Raw genomic sequence first — 22236 nt, 5'->3', positions numbered from 1 at the left:
ATATTGCAACTGTGATGCAGTAAGCCTCCATCTAATGGTTTTGCCATTGTTTTCCCTTTTCTCCTCAGCACTATATACCATTGCAGATGCATAGAATGTGAAAAGATGAGGCAGCTGTTTTAGGTCCTTGGTGGGGCCCCCCCACCACCAATTTGGTATGTTTGTGGGTAAGGGTGTCTGGTGATCACACTGAGGACACATCATGTATGTGCTACCTAGGGTTATGTGCAAGAGTGTACTTGGCAGATCACAAGTGCTAGACAACAAATCTATTATTAATGTCACTCTGTGCTGTGGGGCTGTATGGTAAGGGGGAGGGAGAGAGGCTGGATGGCCATTTGTGTCCCTCAACAGTAAATAGCCATCCAGCCTCCGCGGCCTACCCCCCTGCACATAGGGCCATGGAGGTTGGAATGAACAGGTGGGCTTCTCTATGGGCACCATTATCACAGAAATGCATCAGCTTTCTCATTCACACTTCACATTTCATGCAATGCATATTGCTGCCTCCTCTCACATCAACAGCACCATGTGGTTATATGTAATGCACAACGCACACACTGTTAGTTAAAATGTGAAAAATAATCTTTATGTACAGACCCCAACATATTCCCCCCACACCCACCCCTACAAATTCCCCCCCACGCACAAAAATCCCCCAACATCCCCACAAAAATTCCCCAACACCCCTACATATCCCCCCAACCCCCCCTCCAACATTTCCTCCCCCCAACATACAAACACCCCACCCACCCAACAACCCCCCCCCCCCCAAATTCACAGTCCCCCCTCCCCCCCGTCTAGGATGGGTGGCCACGGCCTCTAATCAAGGCCCTCTGTAGCAGGGTAATGAGCAGCAGCAGCACCACCCTGAGTGGGCCCTGCAGCTGCTCATTACCCTGCCGTATGAGTCGTAGCTCCTGCAGCACCTGGTTCTGGCCATCTACCAGGTGCTACAGGAGCCGCACAACAGTCGCAGGGCCAGGGGCTGGAGGTGGCCCAGGGGACACAGATGATGGCCCAGGGGATGGAGGTGGCCCAGGCGATGGCGCTGCCTGAGGCAATGGAGGTGCCTCAGGGGATGGAGATGGCTGAGGGGAGGGAGATGCCTCAGACAGAGCTGCAGGTGGGGAGGGGTCCTCCTGAATGTCCTCATCAATGATGAGGACCTCCTCCTCCTGGTGGGCCTCATGGCCTGGCTGCTCCTCCTCCTCCTCCAGGTGCCCCTCCTGGCCTGCCTCCTCCTCCTCCTCCTGCAGGTGGCCCTCCTCGTCAGCCTGCTCTTCCTGCTGGTGATGGAGCCCTGTGTATGTAAACAGAGTATGGATGAGATGAGCACATGCAACATGGCTTGCATAGTGCTGTAGCTGGGTGACCTGAGCCAGGGGATGAGGGAAGGTGTGAGGAGGCGTGGCCTATACCTATGGGGGACTGAGATGCATCAGATGACATGACAGGGAACCCTGGAAGCTGCACTGACAAAAAACACACAGGACATGTTGGCAGATCACACTCATTGGGGACCAGCATGTTTGCATTGTGAGATGCAACGAGGGTTTGGTTACTTGTTTTTGTTGTTTTTAAGGGGGGGGGGTGCGGTGAGAAGGGTGTTTAGCACATTACTTTTATGTGAGGGAGGCCATGACATCCAGTAAAAGTAGGGCCTCAGGCAGGTCTACCAGGACACACTATCCACCCACCCCAGAAAGGGGGAGACTAAAGTGAGGCATGTCATCTTTCATCGGGGGGGGGGGGGGGTGGGATGGTCGTTGGAAGTTGCAGCCACAGTCGTGGGAGGGCACCTGCAACCTGCATCCTTGATCTGGGACCAATAAATATTTTATTACTTATTAGTTGGCTATTAGCCACATATTGTACAGGACATTTGCATTAATCAATAAATATATTTACAAATCAGTACAGGTGTCCTGTTTTTGAATACTTACAGCGAGCCCTGAGGTGCCGTTGCACTGCCCGGATGAGCTCAGGCCTCTCCCGCCTCACACGGCGGAACCTCCTCCGTAGGGACTCGAGGTCCCGGCGAAGCGTCTGTAAGATATAAGTTTGTAGAGCAGGAGTGAGGGGATGGTCCTTCTTGCCCTCTGCACACACATTCATTTGTTATCCAAATAGCAGAGAGAGGGTCAACACTGTTGGGGGGGGGGGGGGGGGATCACCTCCATTGGTCCAGATTCATAGAAGCCACCTTTGTACAATTTTTGGGGGTGCTACCCCCAGTGGAGATCACCCCTCCCTGGATCCATACAAGGCATTTATTCTATATTGGGGGTGCTCAAGCACCCACAGCAGCCACCGAGTTGGCTCCTATGCAGATGATGCCATAGAGGTGGCCATGAGGCCAGAAAGTACTGTTTGTATGCATAATAATTTATGCTTGTAAAACTATTTTATATGTGTTAGCATTACCCTGTTATCAAGTGTAGTATACGTTTAATTGGTATAATGTTTCCACTATTCCAATGTGTTGTAAGCCACATCGAGCCTGCAAAGAGGGGTGGGAAAATATGGGGTTCAGAGGCAAGAAATAATTAAATAAGGAAATACATTATTATAGGGATGTGGGAATGGTCGTCCTTTCAAGAACATACATTTTATTAGTGATTGTGTATGTACCCATAGTACTCATTATCCTTGCATGCACACTCCAGTTACCGGCTACATTGATGAGGGAGGGAGCTGTTATATGTGTAAGTACAGGAGGGGGGGGCAAACACTTACCTCTCCAGCCTCTCCCTGATGCGGGACCAGGCTCTCATGGCCTGTAGCCTGGGGGGCAGGTGGTGGTGGGTGATGAAGAGCCTGTGCCGGTGCCTAAGGCATAGCCGCACCAGCAGCAGGCTCTCCTCCTCAGTGAAATTTGGCTCCCTCCTTAAATGCGCCATTTTTTCACTGAGAATAGGTGTGGGAAAACAAGTGCCTTATATGGATGTCCTTGTGTGACGGACGTCGTTTCGTGCACAGCTCCATATATGGATGACCATCCCATATATTGCCCTATCAGCACGTGGACGCCGACGAAAGCATAGACGTCTTTGACGTGCATGCCTGGTTGTTATGCATGTGGAACTTGCCTTATATAGGTGAGTATGAAGCACCCGACCCTTTTCACATATACACAATATGCATATAGCTGCATGCAGTTCCGGACATCCAGAAAGGGCACATATGAGGAATATTCGGTGGAGCAGCATGATCTTTCTGTAGTTGACGCGTATAAACGTTCCTCATATTTTCCCGTACCTGGATGTCCAGAACAGCATGTACTGTACTTGCGGGACACCTATTTACATTCTTTTACACACTTTCTGATTTGGGCGTTTGCACTTGCGATAATCGAACGTGTTAGGGTGCCCAATTTAGTCACGCTTATGGTGGTTTTGCTACAGGAATAATTGATTATCGAAAAACGCCCATACTATTTTCCGATTATACATGCCTGATTTTGGACGTTTTCATAAGGACGTCCTATTGCGTACTTGGACGCCCTTTCGATTATGCCCCTTGTCATAAACTGAGGCATTTACGGTGCACTTTTTATTAGATTTTTTTTTTTAGGATTATTTCAGATTGTTAGTTCAATTTCTGATTTTGACCTCATATTGGCTACTGTAATGCTGTATCTCTGTAACTTCAGTTATCGCAGAATACTGCTGCTAGACTGATTTTTAGAGCAAAGAAATATGATAGAACTACTCCATAACTGAGGAGGTTGCATTGATTGCCCATTTAAGCTATGTAGTTTTTTTTTTTTTCTTTTTTCTTTCACACTCTTTATCTTTTCTTGCATCTAAGTGGTTATGGAGTTGGCATCATTGTTTACTTGAATTTCCATCTAGTAGAATGAATTTTTTGACTCTTTTTCCAGTTCCAAGCAGCTAAGCTTTGGTTTGCTTTCCCTTTATATTTGAGACAAATTTCTTATCTGAGCTTTTGTCAGGCTAGGAGAACTTTTTATTTTGTAAAATATTACACCAATGATAGAACAGATTAAACTACTATTCCTTACAAAGGTGTGACTTTCTGAAACTCAGGCTCTAAGAGATCAAGGTTGTCCAGGGAGGCTATAGATTGGAGTGACCCTTTTAGGGATCCTAAATCTTCATTGTTGCTCCTGATGATTTTTCCTTTTTTCTGTTGCTACATAGCAGACTATTGCCCTCATCTCCTCACATATGTCTACTGAACTTTTTTCCCACATTTTAAATTTTTTAAAAATTTGTTTCATTTTAGGCTTTTTAAAATTATATTATACACCGCGTTCACAATTTTTGAAAGGCAGTTAAGAAAACTCCAATAAACTAAACTAAATCTTGCAATGGTGTGATTGAAGGAGATGAAGAGATTTTCTCCTCTGAGGGAGAGGAGTCAGGTATGTTTGGCCTGTTCAGGAGAGATGAATTTTCTTTGTAGAAATGAAAGATGACTTGATTTTAGGAGGACACAGAAAACCCTCTATGTTCCTTTTTCCTAGGCAGCCATCTTATTAGAGTGGAAAACTCTCTGGAAGTGGAACAAGGGTGCCAGGATTCTAGACGGACTTTAACCACTTCCCAAAGGAAAGGGCAACCTTCTGCAGGTCCCTAAGATTGATGCTGTACTTGTGGTGATTACCAGAGCCTTCTGGGGCTCAGAGAGCAGGAGGGTTGAGGTCTTGCTGAAATAGACCTTCAGATAGTTTTGAATTTTACTATACCACTTTTCCTTGGTAGTATCGAAATGTTTACAATACAATAATATGGAGTAGAAAATGGAATAGAAAGGAGTGAGACCATAAGAAATGATTTAGAATATGCAATCTTAGAAACAAAATACAAACTATAAGATAACTTCACTTAGTGTGAATTTAGGGATGGGAAGAACAGTGCATCCTAGCAGACCTGAATACAGTCAGTATTTTTGAACATAGTTTTGACTAGCCTACAGGGCCGAAGGCTTGCTCAAAATAAGGTTTTTAGACCAGATTTAAAAGTGGTTGATTTCAGTTAAGATCTCAAATATAAAGGTACGGTAATCCATAGAGCCAATGTTATATAGCTAAACACAAGATATTAGATGAAACTTTATTTGAATCTTGAAATTTATACAGAAAGATAGAGATAAGCAATGCCAGGTTTTAGCTGAGCCAGCAGTCAGAGAAATCATAACATTGGAGTAATCGAAGCAGCTAAGTACAAGAACACGAAGTAGGTTATAGATATATCGTCATTTCCCAGGTAAGGTCAAAAAGAGCAAATTTTGTAGAGTAAAAAAAAAAAAAAATTGTTCCAGATCTAAGAGAACCCCCAAGACTGCTGACTTATTCTCTAAAGGCAATTGGATTCCAAGGATAGATAGCACAAGAGAAAAATGGGCTTTAATCTGAGAGACCCATATATAACCGCTAAAAATGCCAGTCATTGAAGTTAGATTGAGAGTTGAAGAGCCAGTAAAGGCTACTAGTCATATATTATTTGCATAGATGAAAGCACTGATACCAGTTCATTTGATAATGGCAGCAAGGGTGTGAGAAGAGTATTAAATAGGATGGGAGCAAGGATTGATCCTTTTGGGATACCATTTGTAAGGGGAAGAGAGGATGAGACCAGATTCTCAGCTAAACTTGAAAAGGGCAATCTGATAGGAAGCTTTTGAACAAGTTTGACAGTGCCATTGATGCCTAGTTCACATAGACGAGATAGTTGGAGAGGCTGATCTACCAAGTCAAAAGCTGCTATGCTGTCAAGAATGACTACTAATGCAATCATTTCATTATCCACCTCTGAAAGATTTCAGTTGTCAGGGCTACCAAGGCTGACTCAATACTATAAGAAAATGCTGGATTGTCTAGAATGTAATGCGTTGGGTTTGTATAGAATGTTGTTCAGTTGAACAAGGAGAACTCTTTAAGCTACCTTGGAAATGAATTATAGATTATATAAAAGGTCTATAGTGAAGATTCATGTTATTTCTTTAATGTTATCTTCTGATAAGAAAAATCAAGGAATAAGGAAAAGGTCTGATGTAGAGGGGCATGAGTTGTCCAAATAGACTCCAGAGTAACAGTGAAGGGAGTTTTATAGCAGGGGTGATGCTGAAGTAAGTCTCAAAAAATCTGTGAAGTGGAAGTTAACCTTTTCTCTTATCGTCCCTCCCCTCCCCCACCCCGAAGGTACTTGTGTTTACAAATCTTTTAGTTCCTGAGTCTGCTCACCTGATGTCTTCCCAAAGCACTCTGTTTCTAAGACATTTCCCGCTGTGCCAAGAGCTGGCAACAGAAATCTCTTCTGTCCCTGTTGAAAACAATGGAAGATGGATGGGCATGGGGCACAGCAGAACTTTGCCATTCAACTGTGGAAATTCCAAGGGAATTACCCAGGACTGATCTTTTTGCATTTAGGCATAGAAAAGATAAAGGAAATGAAACCTGCCCAACATAGCTAGAGTGCTCCCTCAGCATGCTATTATGCCTTTCATGAAACCATTCTTGAAGGCAACACACATTTTTAAACTTTATGGAGAACACATTAAGAAGAACTATCTGAAGCAATGAAACAGCCAGCAAGATACAGTTGTTTGCAATCGATTGAATGGGAATCAGATAGAACCAGTTACCTAGATGTAGGATGGTTGAAGGATCTGTGAGGGGAGACAGGCCAGGAGTATAACATCCTACCATTGCCACCAGCTTAAGGGATGGAGCAGTAGCTCATGTGCTGTTCCAAAGGACCAAAATAGAGGTGCAAATAGAGGCAATGTTCATTCCAGAAATGAGAAGAGCAAGGAACAGAACTAACACAGGCCAAACAAAATTGACAAAGGGTCATGCTGTGAGACAAACATGAAAGAGTACACATTTTTTGGTAGACTCCTATAGTATCATGCTGCAGAAATGAAGATTTAGGAGGATGCTTGGATCACCTGGAGTGAGCTGTGATTGGGGAGCAAGGGGACCAGATAAAAACGTCATAGGGAAGCTGAGGGGGCTTGAACTGCAGGCATTTGTCTGTGAGGGCTTTTATTGCGGATCTGTTAGATTGGATATGCCAACTAGACTGGAAGCTGCTTGGCTGAAGTCTGGAGTTGCTTTCTGGATGATGCCTTCATTGACTTTATTGGGATCTTTCTAGGACTCTGGCCACAGTAGTCTTGGCTTGATGGATGCTATGGCTTCTTGATTGATTTGGTCTGTGACTATAGCCTCCAAGACTCAATTGAGGCTTCCAGCTCTGGATTCAGGCTGACCATGAAGAGATCTTTCAGATGTTTACTCACTGGAGTGTAGAGGAGAAACCAATGTGCCGCTTATGTTCGTTGTATGTAATTGGCTTTGTGTTGCTGATTAGAAACAAAAAGATCATTTATGATTCTTCTGCTAATAGTTTAAGGTTGTTGGGATACCAGACCTTATACGGTGGTGGTGTCATTGTAAAATTTGTAGATCTCTCTTCATCAGCTGTCAGGTTGGTGTAATCTGTTTATCTGGATAGATCTGGCAGGATTCAAGAAAAGCAGGTTAACAGGGAAAATGTAGACTTTACCATGTAAGGATACATATTCAAAATAGCTCATAAGATAATAAGAAGCCTAAGGTGAGGTGCATATGAAAATGTCACGGTAACCTGCCTTCTCTTCTAAAAAGTTTAACACATGGATAGCTTCTGCAGAGGAAGCTAGAATGATTGTTATTGAAATTAAATCTTAATATTTTAGACAATACTTGGCTACAAAGGTTACCTGATGTTTACATGAGTTGGCAGGCATATGATGTTCAGGCCTAAGACTTGTAGCTTCTAAGTCTTATATCCTGACGTATAACCTCGTACACCAGTTCACACCTGAAGACTCTGAAAGTCCTTTATTTGAATAACACAGTGTTTACTCACAGTCAACTGTAGATCAGAGGTTCTGCCCCAGTGGCAAAGAGTCTCCGTGGTACTGAGAACAACATTAGCTCAGAGCTGGTTGAATGGTGTACAATATCTTTTTCAGCAAGATATATTCAAGGAAAAAACTAAGTTCTCTAACAGAGGGTAACGCAGGAAAGGGTTCTGTACTGTCTAACAAATGGAGCCTACCTCAGACTAAAGGGAACAGGAAAGGGCACACTCTGACCCAGTGAGCAGGGGGAAAATCACCAATGGGAACAGAGCCTGCCAACTAGCAACAGCATAACCAATCATATAACAGTTCTATATAGACAGGCTAGTGAAGTCACATTGCCTGATAACTACACCCCCCACAATGCAACACTCATGTGACTCTGCAGTGAGAATGACAGAAAAAGTGTCACACTTACCCCAGAGCCACATTACAATCAGGGAAAAGCTGAACTACACCCCCCCCCCCCCCCCCCCCCCCCCCCCCCCCCCCCCCCCCCCCCCCCCCCACCCCCCATAATGCAACACTCATGTGACTCTGCAGTGAGAATGACAGAAAAAGTCACACTCACCCCAGAGCCACATTACTGGGTGTGAACTGGGCTAGGGATACCGCAGTCGTGAGAACAAGCAGCCTGCTTGTCCTCAGAGAAAATGAAGATACATACCTGTAGCAGGTATTCTCCTAGGACAGCAGGCTGATTGTTCTCACATACCCGCCTGCCTCCCCTTTGGAGTTGTCTCTGTCCTTGTTTGCTTTGATATCGAACTGTCGGGTCTCTAGCGTGGTGGGCAGGAGGATGGCCGCGAATGCGCGGTGCGCTTGTCTGCGCGCGCTCGAGGGCTCTGGCAGTCTTTGTTGCTGGGGGGATTTCTGTTCGGGGGGCTGCCGTGGACGTCGCCCAGTCGTGAGAACAATCAGCCTGCTGTCCTCGGAGAATACCTGCTACAGGTATGTATCTTCATTATATACTACTCGCCCCAATACCCAAAGACTCAAAGAAAAAAGCAAATGACATAACCAACTACCGCCCAGAAGCATCCATCTCTCTGGCAGTAAAACTGATGGAAAGCATGGTAACCAAGTAACTTACCGACTACTTAAACAAATTTTCATTATTGCATGAGTCACAGTTGGAATTTCGATTTAACCACAGCACCGAAACAGTACTGATCACTCTCCTAACAAAATTCAAACAAAGAATTGCTACTGGCAATAGTGTACTTCTCCTACAATTCGACATGTCCAGCGCGTTCGACATGGTTAGCCATAAAATACTATTAAACATCCTAGAATATTTCGGGATTGGAGGAAGCATACTGAATTGGATCAATGGCTTCCTAACCGCAAGTACATACCAAGTGATATCTAATTCTGATACCTCATCACCATGGAAACCTGAATGTAGAGTACCCCAGGGATCGCAGCTCTCACCAACCCTTTTCAACCTGATGACACCACTCGCCAAATCGCTATCCAACCAAGGCTTTAATCCTTACATCTACGCAGACGATGTCACGATCTACATCCCGTTTAAACACGACCTAACTGAAATCACAAATGAAATCAAACACAGCCTCCAAATAATGAACTCATGGGCGGATGCATTCCAACTAAAGCTCAACACAGAAAAAACACAATGTCTTATCCTCTCATCACAATATAATACCAACAAACCCACCACTATAAACACCCTGAATTACTCCCTTCCTGTTTCAGACAGCCTGAAAAGTCTCGGAGTTACAACTGACCGAAATATCACACTAGAAAGCCACGCGAAAAATACAACAAAGAAAATGTTCCACTCAGGTTTTACTCTTTTTTTGAGTTTCCACATTTTCTTCCCAAGAGAAATATTCTGCAGCCTGGTAAAATCAATGGTGCTAAGCCACCTAGACTACTGTAACGCCATCTACGCCAGTTGCAAAGTACAAATCTTTAAGAATCTCCAAACTGCCCAAAATACAGCTGCCAAACTCATATTTGGAAAAGCGAAATACGAAGCGCCAAACCCCTAAGAGAAAAACTACACTGGCTCCCACTAAAAGAACAAATTGCGTTCAAAATCTGTACCCTGGTCCATAAAATCATTCACAGTGAGGCCCCGGCATATATGTCAGACCTCATAGACTTAGCAACCAGGAACACAAAAAGGTCAGCACACACATTCCTGAATCTCTACTACCCCAGTTGCAAAGGACTTAAATATAAATCAACATGTTCCTCCAGCTTTTCCTATATTAGGATGCAACTATGGAACACACTACCAAATGCCATAAAAACAATACACAACCTAACAATCTTCTGAAAATTACTAAAAACCAATCTGTTCGAAAAGGCATACCACTATGATCTATCCTGAACACCAGATAACGAAACTCTTCCATAACTGGACTAAACCAAACTCCCTATACCTGACTGCTTCAACCACTCTGTCACTAACGAACGTTAACGTACTACCACCTTATTTCTCACGCCAGAAATGAACTTTCTAATTTACTCTATAATTTACTCTACCATTTATGACCTTAATGCAATACCACTTTGTATTTCACAATCCAGAAATGGCGATCGCCACTACGGCATACTGTAAGCCACATTGAGCCTGCAAAAAGGTGGGAAAATGTGGGATACAAATGCAACAGATAAATAAATTACAATCAGGGAAAGACTGTCAGAGGACAGAACATATGATATTCCTAATATATAATGGCTGTTGTGTACATTCTGCATAGTGTGTTAGGATTTTAAAGACTGAATTAATAACCTAAAACTTACGATATCTTGATCATCAATTTGTTTATTTTTCTAATCATTTTCCTTAGAAAAAATAACTTTTGATAATCTGAAGGGATGTTCAAGAGTAATGAACTGAATTAAACACTGATATATGTTTTGCTTCCTAGAAGTATCTAAAGAGCAATGTTTACATTTTGAAGCTAGATTGTCTGACATCTTGCTTTCAGTACATAAATATTGATGTTGGATTGTGTTTTTTTTTCATGTTTACTATCTTGTCATTTGTTGAGGAAAGATGCTGCATAAATATATTAAATTAAATGACACACAACTCCAGGAAGTGGGATGAAAGATCAGATTTCGTGTTGGAAGGGAAACAACAAAGAGGAAAACTGCACTCCACTCTGATCACCCAAGCATAGTACCTTCCATTATCAGACCTCTACTAACACTATTAGCCTATAACTCCTTCTTGTAACACCCTATTACCTTCAGGACTATGTAGACATCCTCAGATTGTAGTATGATGACCTTCGTCAGACATTTTGTATGGATCCAGCAGTAAGTGTACAGTAAATTTGCTTGTGATTTAATAATATTTGTTGTTTTATGTGTGATGGATGCATTTTGATATGATTCTCATGTTTTATTGGTTACAGTATAGCAACAAAATGAGGATGGAGGGCTTTCTAAATGAAGCAGCTGCTGAAGGTTACCAACCCAGTGAGAATTTGTCTCTACCTCAGGGGACCATGCAATAAGACTTTTGCTTTGTGGTGAGAGCCTTTGATTTTATGATTTAAATTGCTTAAGTTAATTTATATGCCATCTTAGTTACTGTTTTTATTTTCTCCTTTTAGAAAGAAGAGGACAGCTTTACACTTTCCTGACCTGATTTACTAGCAAAAATAAAGATTCTCAAATTTTTTAATTGCATGCTGTTTGAGATTTTTGTGGCACACCTTTTTAGTTTGTGGTGATTTTATATGAGCGCTGGAATTTCTATATGGTTTCTTTAACTTTGAAGGGATTGCAGGGTTAAAATAACTATTCAATCAAAAGGAGTCTTTAGTCATATAAGAACTTGCAATCAAGCAAAAATATTGTACTTGTCATTTAGACTAAATAATGAAAGGTTCATAGGTACTCCTACAGCTTCCAGTTAGGTTAGCTATTATTACTTTATGCTTGTACCATCTAGATCAGGGGTTCAAACTGTAATCCAGTCAGGTTTTCAGAATATCCCTAATGAGCATTCATGATATGTATTTTCATACACTGCTTTCATTGTATGCAAATATCTCTAATACATATTCATTAAGGAGATCTTGAAAACCTGACCTAGTTGTTTTGCCCTCCAGGTTGCAGTTTGACACCCCTGATCTAGATGCATTGTTGGTTACATGTAGTTTGGATCCCTCATGTCTTAACTAGAAATGATTGATTTGGGATCAAGTTTTACATATATGAATAAAGTTTAAAAGTGCATCAGAAGAGTCTGAAATTCAAAAGATTCCTTTGATTTTGACCTCTTCTCTAGCACACAGCATACATTTTACTTTAAATCTTTTTTTTTATTAATATATTGAGCAAAAGAACATCCAAAATATAAGTTCAATATGAAAGCACAACCAGTTCATTCTGCAAATCATGTCCATATACAAAAATCCTATCTCATTTTCCTTTTGAAACCTATATAGCCAAACTGGATCACGAGATGTGAGGCTTTTGTTTCTTACAGCCAATTAAACTTTCCTCCAGTCCCAACAGAATCTGCTCTTATCCTTAAGCCCCCACCTCCAGTTTACTTTGTCTCCTAAACCATCATATTTCAGAAGGGATGCATACCTGAAACAAAGCTGAGAATACAACAGAGTGAACTACAATGAATGTCTTTTACATTTGTAACTTATTCAAAATTAGGCTCCTAATTCTCAGCTCCAGTGGCTGAGTATATGTGTCCCATATCAAAAGAAAATACTTTCTTTGCTTGAAAATGAGATCTGCCTCTTTTGGCTTCCTCTATCATAAGAACATGCAATTAATTCCTCCATTGCCAACATGACTAACTTTGCACCCAGAGTTAAAGAATGTGTTTCCCACTAGAGTGGCTTTCCAAACAAATAGCGTGTGACCTTTCCCTGAACCCTTAGTTCTCCTACTGTATGCAACTATATTGTTTCTAGAGTGTTTAGAATTTAGATATCTGACAATTTCCTCCCAGAAGTTCTGAATTTTAGTATAGGCCCAAGTATGAAACAAAGTATTATCGCTTTCTCTGCATTTCCCACACATTGAAGGCTCTACTAGTTTTGCCTTGTATGCTTGTATTTGGGGAAAAGTACACTCTACAGGATTCTTCAATAGACATTCTCATAAGCACAGCATAAATTATGTTGGCCAGATAAAATTTAAATAGTTTTCTTGAGATAGTAGTACTCGAGGCAGGATTTATTTTTTGCTGGATAGTGCTGATTGTTCAAATCTGTCTAGTTAGCAGTCCTAAAATCATCCAATTAAGTGCACTAAATATCCGATTAAAGTTACCTGGATAAATTTAACTGGTCGTTATTTTGATTAATATCAGCTCAGAAAGTGTAAAAAAACACATTACTATCCTGCTTATAATCGAACGAGAAAAACGCCCAAGTTCCGACCTAAATCGGGAGATGGGCGTTTTTCTCACAAAAACAAATAAGCGGTATAATCGAAAGCCGAACTTGGACGCTTTCAACTGCACTCCGACGCGGATGCGGACAAAGTTGACGGTGGGCGTGTCGGAGGCGTGGTGAAGGCGGAACTGGGGCGTGGTTATCACCCGAACAGAGATGGGCGCCTTTCGCCAATAATGGATACGTTTGTAGCTAGAATTTAGGGCACTTTTCCTGGACCCTGTTTTTTCACGAATAAGGCCCCAAAAAGTGCCCTAAATGACCAGATGACCCCCAGAGGGAGTCGGGGATGACCTCCCCTGACTCCCCCAGTGGTCACTAACCCCCTCCCACCACAAAAAATGATGTTTCACAACTTTTTACTTTCACCCTCAAATGTCATGTCCTCCTCCCAAGCAGCAGTATGCAGGTCCCTGGAGCAGTTGTTAGGGGGTGCAGTGGACGTCAGGCAGGTGGACCAGGCCATCCCCCCCCCTACCTGTTACAATTGTGCTGCTTAATGCTTAGTCGTCCAACCCCCCCAAACTCACTGTACCCTACATGTACGGTGCCCCCCTTCACCTCTTAGGGCTATAGTATGGTGTAGACTTGTGGGCAGTAGGTTTGAGGGGGATTTTGGGGGGCTCAACACCCAAGGGAAGGGTGCTATGCACCTGGGAGCTCTTTTACCTTTTTTTTGTTTTTGTTAAAAGTGCCCCCTAGGGTGCCCGGTTGGGTCCTGGCATGTGCGGGGGACCAGTGCACTATGAATCCTGGCCCCCTCCCACGAACAAATGCCTTGGATTTATTCGTTTTTGAGCTGGGCGATTTCATTTTCCATTATCGCTGAAAAGCAAAAACGCCCAGCTCACACCTTGGCGAATAACACATGGGCGTCTATTTTTTTTGAAAATACGGTTCACTCCGCCCCTTCACGGACCCGTTCTCGGAGATAAACGCCCATGGAGATAGGCGTTTTCTGGTCGATTATGCCCCTCTATATGTACTACATAATTATTCTTCAGACACTAAAGGACCCAAATGAAGATGGTCCATATAAACTTGGTCTAGGTCAAGGTGTTTTCATTTCATCTGCATTCACGGGAAAAAGAGTTTCAAGTATCCATCTGATGCCGTACAAATTTCCACTAACTTAAGGCAGTCATTCCCAACTCAATTCTCGGGGCGTAGCTAGTCCCATCGGGTTTTTAGGGTATCCACAATGAATATTCATATGAGAGTTTTGCATGCGTTGCCTCAATTGCATTCAGATCTATCTCATGCATATCATAGAAAACATAAACCATAAAGCAACCAGGCCACCCCTATCTCACATACAGAAAAATCTCGGTTAAAAAAAAAAAGCCTGTGTACAATACTCTATACACACCCTAGTCCACAGGGTATTCTCCTGCTAGAAATCGTTGAGCCACCTGTGCCTTGTAGCTTGAAATCTCACTACTGAAGAGTATTCTAATCTGTAAAAAAAAAAAAAAAAAAAATGGGGAGCTGAATTTTATTCAAATGGAAATATTTTGTTCTGTAGATGTTCTAAAAATAACATTAAAATTCAACACCATTTCTATTGATTTCTTTATCCCAAAGAAAGATTAAAAATCTTATAGATGTTGGTTGAAAAATGTAACCAAGCAGCAGTTTCTCTGAGGAACCACTGCAAAGCATAAAATGCCAATCTATCTCCTCCTGAGTAAAATAGCATAAACTGGCATGTAAACACTTACCTTGCATAAACATCTTAAGTCCCAATTTTACAAAGCCAGAACATGGCCCAAGTTCTTGCCAGTGACAAGGTAATGTAGTCTGGCTTGAACAAAGCACATTGATGTTTATTTTCCATTTCAGAAGGAGACTAAAAGGGACATTTTCGATATGATGTTTAAATCCAACTTTGGACATTTTGCTGAAAATATCAAAAATCAAATGGCAAACATGGCCATTTTCAAACTTAGTCTTTTTGGATGTTTTTATATATTTTGTTCTCGTGTTTTTCTTTTGTGACCATTATCGATTAAAAAAAAAAAAAAGTCCAAGGGAAAAAAAAGCACAAAACAAGCCATTGGAACATATGGGGGGGGGGACAACAGCATTATTAGTAGACTGGATACACAGATATCCTAGCAAAGCAGTGAGGCACCCTGTGGGAAGCTGCAGTGGACTTAACATAAAGGGTCCCAGGTACATATCTTACCTACCAAAAACCTACTGTACCCCACTGCAGTAGCCTTTATGCCTGCAGGTGTCACCTATATGTGGGTACATTAGGTTTTTGATGGGTTTTGGAAGGCTCACGTTTTCCAGAAGTGTAACAAAGTGGGTTATGGGCCTGGGTCCCCTTCTCTACTGTGCACTGCACTGACCACTAGGCTACTCCAGGGACCTGCTTGCTGCTCTAATAGGACTGGCCATAACATCTGACACTATCATGGAGACTGGTATATACTGTTTCTTTCACATCTTTGGAGGATGGAAGGAGACCATTGGTGGAGTAAGGAAGGAGCCATGCCTTAATCCCTCCAGTGGTCATTTAGGGCACTGATTTTTAGGACTTAATCATAATTGAAACAGGTTCACCAGTATGGAGAACTTTGTGAGCAATGACAAGGATCATGAACCATGGGTTGAAAGAGATTGGTAGTGAGTGTAATTGGAGAAAAAGGGTGGGGGTGATGTGATCAAACTTCGTAGCTTGAAAAAGCGGGCGGGTGAGATATAGAGTGTCTGCAGACGGCGGAGCTGGGTTTAAGAGTTTCCAGCATGGGGGTTGTCTGTCAATCACCACAAAAGGGCAGGAGTTTCCGCATTTTTGAAGAGCTCTCATGCAGTAAGCACTTATTTGTTGGAGTGGAGAAGTGGCCTAATGGTTAGTGCAGTGGGTTGCGGCCCTGGGGAACCGGGTTCAATTCTTGCTGCTCCCTGACTGTTGACAGTGGGTTGAGATCCTGGGGAACCAGGTTCAATTCCCTCTACAGCTCCATGTGATCCTGGGCAAGTCACTTAGCCCTCCATTACTCCAGGTACAATATATAACTTAGATTGTGAGTCCATTAGGGACAGTGCAAAGTACCTGTCATAGAAATTGTAATCCACATAGTTGCCTCAGGGATCACTTGTGGTGTATCAAGTGCTGAAAATAAAATAATAAAATAAAGTAGCCACTTGCCCCGAAAGGGCAGTTAAGGTCCAGAAGTGAGGACTTCCATACCAGGGCAAACCTTCATTGGTAAGTTATTTGCCTGGAAAATGCTTTTAAACTTGGGAAAGGTAAATTTAGAGTTCTCGGTGTCTTTATTTTTAAGTTTCTCTACTTATTTAGCAAACGCAGTTTAAGGAATTTAGGAGTTTCTTTGTTTAGCATTTAAAGTCTCTATTACAGTTTCATAGGCTAGCAGTTAAGGGACTATTCTAGAGGTTACCATATCTTCAGTGTAGAGTAAAACTGATAGTCACAGGAAACCCCAGTATAGAGTTTTAACTTTAGTTTTGCAGCACAGCTCAACCAGTTGAAGTAAGGAATACAGAGCCGAATATCACAGGAAACCCAAGTTTAGAGATTTAACTTTAGTTTTGCAGCATAGCTTGGTTTCCATAGTATAAAAACCATTTTCCCTATAGTTCTAAAATGTGAAAATTTGAACTTTCTGCCGCATCCAATAAAACTAGTATAAAAGGCCCGTTTTGGTAGGCAATGAAACGGGCGCTAGCAAGGTAATCCCCCCCCCCCCCCGGCAGCGTTCTTCCTGTCTCCCCTGCCCCCCCCTGCAGCCACCCATCTGGTCTCAGGACCCCCTCCCCACCAACCCTCCTCTGCCCCTGCAGCCACGCATGTGCAGCAGCCCTCCTCTCTCCCGTGCTCTCCTACAGCCACCCATGTCCAGCGACCATCCTCTCCCCCTGCCCCCCCTGCAACATCCCTTCTGTCTACCCTGCCCTCCCCTGCAGCCACCCATCTGGTCTCAAGACCCCCTCCCCACCTCTCTTCCCTGCCCCCCCTGCAGCCACCCATGTCCAGCGACCCTCCCCTCTCTCTAGCGCATCACCCAAGCCCCTACCCCCCCCCCCTCGGGCACATCAACCCCCTCACCACCCGCAGCCACCAATACTAACGCTGTCCAGCCGCTGCTGCGTCTCCTGTTGAGCAGCAGCGGCCAGTACAAAAGAAAAAAGACCAAAAAAGATTTTAAACCTGAAACACGGCTCCGTGGACAGCCATCTGGCATTGGCTGTCATCTCTGCAGCCGCTCCTCCTCTCCCCTCTGATGTCGCTGCGATCCTCCGGGGTCTTCCTGCAGGGGCAGTGACGTGGAGGGGAGAGGAGGAGCGGCTGCAGTGACTACAGCCAATGCCAGATGGCTGTCTACGGAGCGGCATTTCAGGTTAAAAATCTTTTTTTGGCTTTTTTCTTTTTGTACCGGCCGCTGCTGCTCCACAGGAGAAGCAGCAGCGGCTGGACAGCGTTAGTATTGTTGGCTGCGGGTGGCGAGGGAGTTGATGTGCCCGAGGAGGGGGGGTAGGGGCTTTGGTAATGCGCTGGGGGGGAGGGTCTTGGGTGATGCGTCGAGGGGGGGGTAGGGGCTTGGGTGCTGTGCCGGGGCAGAGGGGCTTGGGTGTTTTGCCACTGAGAGATGATTGGTAGACAGGGGGAGGAGTAGGGAAACACGCGGAGTACCTTGGCAATTTAAAATTATTGAAAACTCAATAATACTAAGATGGAGACAACTGTGAGAGGGGTGCTATCCAGGCTTTTGCATTGTGTCACATGTATGGTTGTCTCCCAGTTGGTGAGAGGTTATGTGTGTGTGCTCGATGCAAGGAGCTTCTACCTCTCAGAGAACAAGTTTGTTTTCTTGAGGCTAGAGTAGCAGACTTGGAGGAGCTGAGGGAAACACTGGTACATAAAGGAGACCTACAGGGACATTGTAGAGAAGGCCCACCTCCAGTCTGGCAGCCCCATGCTGCCTTGGAGGAGGGAGGTCTCTGACAGGAAAACATCACCCTGGTGAAATAGGGAGTAATCCTGTAGCCAGGACCTGCCCAGCAGGGGATGCACTATCCTCTTACACTGAGGATATGTCTCCAAAAACTTTTGCCCATGAGGGAAGGGTTAATACAGCTGCTGTTGTAGTTGGTGGTTCGATCATTAGATGTGTAGATAGCTGGGTGGCTGGTGGACATCAGGATCACCTGGTCACTTGCCTGCCTGCCTGGTGTGAAGTTTTGTGGACCTCATGTATCACCTAGATAGTCTTAGATACTGCTGAGGAGGGGTTGACTGTCTTGGTATATGTGGGTACCAATGACATAGGAAAATGTGAGAGAGCAGTTCTGGAGGCCAAATTTAGGCTCTTAAATAGAATGCTGAAGCCTAGATCCTCCAGGGTAGCATTTTCAGTAATGCTCCCTGTTCCACACAAGGACCCAAGAGACAAGCAGAGCTCAGAAGTCTCAATGCATGGTTGAGACAGTACCGGAATGAGGGATTTAGATTTATTAGGAACTGGGCAACATTCTGAGAAAGGAGGAGACTGTTTCGGAAAGAGTGGACGCCATGTTAACCGAGATGGAACCAGGCTGCAGGCACTATCTTTTAAAAAGGAGATAGAGCAGCTTTTAAACTAGAATTGTTTTTTTTTTTTTTTTTTTTTTTTTGGGGGGGGGGGGGGGGTGAGCAGGAGCGCATGGTTCAGTTTGGAGTATCCTTGAAGGATACTATTGAAAAAGGACATTTAGGAAATCCCACTAGAGAGGTTTCAACAATTCTGAAATAATGCTAGGTGTGTTTAGGGAGAGAGCAGGTTAAAGGATGCACATTATCCCTGTCAACTTCTAAGCAGCTTGTAGAAGGAAGGAAAAAACACAATTTGAAGTGCCTATATACAAATGCTAGAAGAAAAAAACATAACATGAGAGAGTTTGAGTATATAGCACTAAATGATGAGGTAGATATAATAGGCATCTCAGAGACGTGGTGGAAAGAGGACAATCAGTGGGACACTGTTAGGGTACAACTTGTATTGCAATGATAGGATCAAATGGGGGAGGGTGCGCTAAATATTAAGGAAGGAATTGAGTCAAATAAACATTCCACCTGAAACAGATGGCAGCGTGGAAGATTCATGTATGAAGGGAAAGAGTATTGTAGGGCTTTACTACCATCTGCCAGAACAGAACAAACAGATTAAGAAATGTTTACAGAAACTAGGAAAGCTGGCAAATTGGGCAACAATATATGGTGATTCAATTACCATATATCAAACTAAACTTCTACATCCAGAATACTGTGTATCTTGAGGATTGTCATATAATTTCTTAAATATACAGTGGAGAAAAAGACTTCAGTAAACATTAGTCACTCCTACTTGTAAGGCAAGACCTTCAAAATTATAGGAGGCTCCTGTTAATCATAAGTCATTAAAAAAACTCCACTTTCAATTATAGTGTTTCTCAAAATGACAACCTTCCGTAGCTACAGAATGAGCTGAAAAAGACACTGTCAAACGTTGCCCATATTTATACTCAGTACTTATCTTAGATCCACTTTCAATTGCCCCAATATTGACTATATAAATGTTACAGCAAGGAGTGCCAGGGAGATAAAATTTCTAGATGTAATGAATGACTGCTTCTTGGAGCAACTGGTCCAGGAACTGACAAGAGGGGGATACATTTTTTATTTAGCCCTTGGTGGCATGCAGAGTTTAGTAAGAGAGGTATTGATGTTGGGTCCCTTGGGAAACTGTGTTCATAACATGATCAAGTCAGAGCTATCTGAAATGAAGCCACACAAAAAAAACTCTACTGTAGCTGCATTAATTTTCAAAAGGGCGACTGTAATATGTGAAAAATGGTGAAAAAGAAGCTAAAAGGATTGGCTGCAAAGGTTAGGACACTAAGCTCATTTTCAAAAGAGAAAAATGTCCAAAAAGTGGCATAAATCTGCATTTGGACATTTTTCTCACAAAAAGTCCAAATTGGAGACTTTTAGAGCTAGACCTGGTGTTATAATGAATAAGGCACAAAAAGGTGCCCTAATTGACTTGATGACCAGTGGAGGGAATGAGGGATGATCTCTCCTTACTCCCCCAGTGGTCCCTAACCCCCCTCCCACCCCCTAATAATGTGATTTCAAACATTACTTTCCAGCCTTTATGCCCTCCTCAAATGCTATACTCAGGTCCCTGGAGTAGTCTAGTGGTGGGTGCTGTGCACTATAGACAGATGGACCCAAGGCCCATACGTCTCCCTACCTGTTACACTATGAGGAAACTGTGAGTCCTCCAAAACTCACCATAAACCCATTGTACCCCAATATAGGTGCCCCCTTCACCCGTAAGGGCTATGGTAGTGGTTTACAGTTGGGGGTAGTGGGTTTGGGGGGAGGGCTCAGCAGACAAGGGAAGAATGGTGGGATGGGTATCTGGGAGCATTTTATTAAGTCCACTGCAGTGCCCCCTAGGGTGCCCTATTGCTTTCCTGGGAGTCTGGAGGGACCAGTCTACTAAGATGCTGGCTCCTCATACTCACAATGGCTTGATTTTGTGCATTTTGCACTTGCACTTTTTTTTTTTTTTTAAATGGACCAAAAACCAAGATGTCCAAATCGCAAAACCTTGTTCGAAACACTATTTTGTAAAAAAAAAAAAAATGTTTTTTCTTTTTTTGAAAATGACCTGTCTTATTCAGATTTTGGATGTTTTTTGCAAAAGGTCCAAAGTTGGACTTAGACATCATATTGAAAATGCCCCTCTAAATCAGGCATGGACATTGTTCAAAAATACCATATTGGAAGTGCAGTTCAGATGCATTCCACGTATTTAGAAAGGTGGAAAGAAGAGATAACAACAGCCAGCATGGTTAAAGGTGAAGTGAAAGAAGCTATTTCAGTCAAAAGAAAGTCCTTCAAAGAATGGAAAAAGGACCCAAATGAAGAAAATAAGAAGCAACATAAACACTGCCAAGTCAGATGCAAAGTGCTAATAAAAAAGGCTGAGAATATGAAGAAAAACTTGCAGAGGCTAAAACTTACAGTAACAACTTTTTCAGGTACATCAGAACCAGAAAGCCTGCGAAGGAATCCGGGGGACCATTACATCATGAAGGAGCAAAAGGGGCACACGGAGGACAAGACCATAGTGAAGAAACAATGTTTTGCTTTGGTCTTTACGGAAGAAGATATAAGAAATCTACCTGTACCGGAAGTGGTTTTCAAGAGTAATGATGCATCTATTTCAGTGAACCTGGAAGACATACTGAGCCAAATTGACAAATTAAAGATTAATAAATCACCTGGACTGGATGGCATATATCCAAGGGTGCTGAAAGAACTCAAGCATGAAATTGCTGATCTGCTGTTAGTAATATGTAACCTGTCATTAAAATCATCCATAGTACCCGAAGATTGGAGGGTGGCCAATGTAATACTGATTTTTAAAAAGGGCTCCAGGGATGATCTGGGAAATTACAGACTGGTAAGCCTGATGTTGGTGCTGGGTAAAATAGTAGAAACTATTATAAAAAATAAAATTACAGAACACGCAAATAAACATGGTTTAGTGGGTTTAGCTGAGGGAAGTCTTGCCTCATCAATGTGCTTCATGTCTTTGAAGGTGTGAATAAACATGTGGCTAAAGGTGAGCTGTTTGATGTAGTGTATCTAGATTTTCAGAAAACTTTTGACAAAGTTCCTCATGAGAGACTCCTGAGAAAATTAGAGTCATGGGATAGGAGGCAGTGTTCTGTTGTGGATTAGGAACTGGTTATTGGACAGAAAACAGGGTAGGGTTAAATGGTCATTTCTCTCAATGGAAGAGGGTGAATAGTGGTGTGCCGCAGGGATCAGTACTGGGACTGGTGCTATTTAAAATATTTATAACTGACATGGAAATCAGAACAACAAGTGAGGTGATTAAATTTTCAGATGACAAAACTATTCAAGGTTGTTAAAACGCAT

The 22236-nt window shown here is 42.9% G+C and overlaps 1 protein-coding gene and 1 long non-coding RNA gene across 3 annotated transcripts in view; one reads left to right on the top strand and one right to left on the bottom strand.

Annotated features, from left to right (window-relative positions):
• MOSPD2 (motile sperm domain containing 2) overlaps positions 1-22236 on the top strand; it is a 162534-nt gene that overhangs the window by 57084 nt on the left and 83214 nt on the right. The gene's annotated exons all lie outside the window — the stretch shown is intronic.
• On the bottom strand, positions 453-11358 carry LOC115469181. The gene is made up of 3 exons (XR_003941966.1): positions 11275-11358; positions 8866-8872; positions 453-463 (listed from the first exon to the last, which is right to left on the bottom strand). It is a non-coding gene; the product is annotated as an uncharacterized LOC115469181 (long non-coding RNA).

The sequence above is a fragment of the Microcaecilia unicolor genome, chromosome 4 (genome assembly GCF_901765095.1).
Source record: "Microcaecilia unicolor chromosome 4, aMicUni1.1, whole genome shotgun sequence".
Classification (NCBI taxonomy): Eukaryota; Metazoa; Chordata; class Amphibia; order Gymnophiona; family Siphonopidae; genus Microcaecilia; species Microcaecilia unicolor.
This window is presented reverse-complemented; position numbering and strand designations above follow the sequence as displayed.